Consider the following 2,214-nt stretch of genomic DNA (forward strand, 5'->3'; position numbering starts at 1 on the left):
GCACGTATGAAGGAAAATGAAGACGTAGCCAGTTTCGCTGGGCGTATTGAAGAACTTTATTATGAAACAGGACAATACAGGAATGTTCCTAGGAATGAAAATAAGATGGGACAAAAATAACGGTGTGCTTCAACAAGATTAAAGAACACATTTTAGACTTTTAAACACATAATAGTTTTTACAGTAAATACAGCAACAACAGTGTAGTAGAGATAGACTGATAAGTGATAATGACATTATGATAACACTCTCACTTAATTATACAAATATTAGTTTCAAATAGTATTATAATTAAATAATCCATATAGTAGTCTTATTTTAAACCTAGTTTTTCCTTCAGAACTTTAAAACTTTTCCCCGCTAACCCTTTGGTCATTATATCAGCGACCTGATTTGAAGTTGACAGATACTCAAGTGTTATAGTTCCAGAAGTGATGGCTTCTTTTATGAAACAGTATTTAACATCTATGTGTTTGAGTCGTTGATGCTTTCTTGGTTCCCTGGCTATTGTTATGCAAGATTGATTATCTTCAAAAATAGTCACTGGCACTTCCAAATCCAAAATTCCCATCTCGGTTAACAGACCTCTCATCCAAATACATTCTGTGATTGTAGTGGCAAGTGCCACATATTCAGCTTCTGTGGTGGAAATTGCCACTGTAGCCTGTTTACGGCTAACCCAAGTTACAGTTGCCCCAAACACTTGTATAACATATCCAGTGGTAGATTTTCTCTCTTCCCTGTCACCAGCAAAATCTGCATCACAATAGGCAACTAGCACAGCTGAACTTTTTCCTCTTGTAAACGTGAGACAGCAATCTTTAGTCCCCTGAAGGTACCTAAAGACTCGTTTCAATAGGTTCCAGTGAATTTCAGTTGCATTTGATTGGAAACGACTTAATAGATTTACCGCAAAACTTAAGTCCGGTCTGGTATGTATCATAAGATACATGAGACATCCAACTGCCTCTCGATAAGGTTTACTAGTTTTCTCTGTGTTTGTTGGAATTATAATCTTGACATTTTCTTCAATTGGGGTTTTTACTGGCTTACACTCACCCAGACCAATTTTGTTTAGTAGAAGATCAATATAGTTTCTTTGATCTAGTTGAAGCACACCGTTATTTTTGTCCCATCTTATTTTCATTCCTAGGAACATTCCTGTATTGTCCTGTTTCATTCTAAATTCCTGACACAGTGCATGTTTTATATCACTTATTTCCTTTTCTGCATTTCCTGCAAGTAGAATATCATCGACATAAAGTAATAAGTATGACACTGATAAATCATTTGATCTGATGTACAAACAGTTATCTGATTCACTTTGTTGGTACCCTTGACCAGTTATGAACTCATGGAATCGACTGTTCCAACACCTTGGTGCTTGTTTGAGACCATATATTGACTTATTTAGTCTGCAAACTTTGGACTTATCTTGTATATATCCTTCAGGTTGTTCCATAAATACTTCTTCATTAAGCACTCCATTAAGGAAAGCAGTTTTAACATCCATCTGAATGAGAAAAAGATTTTTTTGATTAACTATAGATAATAATGTTCTTATTGTAACCATATTTGCAACTGGAGCATATGTTTCAGTGTAGTCAAAACCAAATTTTTGAGCACACCCTTTCGCCACCAATCTAGCTTTATAACAAATGTTTTTCATTTTCAAACTTGACTTTATAAACCCAACGACAATTAATTATTTTTCTTCCTTCTGGTCTATCCACTAGAGTCCAAGTTTTGTTCTCAACCATTGCATCCATCTCTTCCTTCATTGCTTGCTCCCACTGATTTCTATATTCATTGTTCATGACATCATTGTACGTTAAAGGAACGTCACTTACAAATGATTCAGCTGATAGAGCCCAAGCTAAATAAGTGGTATCATAGTCAGCATGCCAGGCTGGTGGTCGTGATTGACGTTTGGGTAGACTGCTTGAGGTTGATTCTGATTTTCCTTCACGATTGATTTTATCCTTTTCTTGTTCCCAGAGATCATCTATAAAATCCTTTTCGGAGTCAACAGTTTCTATTGGTTTATCTTCTTGTACTGGAGCTGGAATATAAACTATATTGTCATTATTACTCTTTTGTGTTTTGAACATGTCTTGTTCATCAAATATGACATCACGACCAATTTTAATACATTTTAAGTCATCGTTCCACAATCTGTATGTATTCTGTAAGCCATATCCAACCATACGACAC

This window comes from Acyrthosiphon pisum, unplaced genomic scaffold, assembly GCF_005508785.2.
Source record: "Acyrthosiphon pisum isolate AL4f unplaced genomic scaffold, pea_aphid_22Mar2018_4r6ur Scaffold_92;HRSCAF=459, whole genome shotgun sequence".
Lineage (NCBI taxonomy): Eukaryota > Metazoa > Arthropoda > Insecta > Hemiptera > Aphididae > Acyrthosiphon > Acyrthosiphon pisum.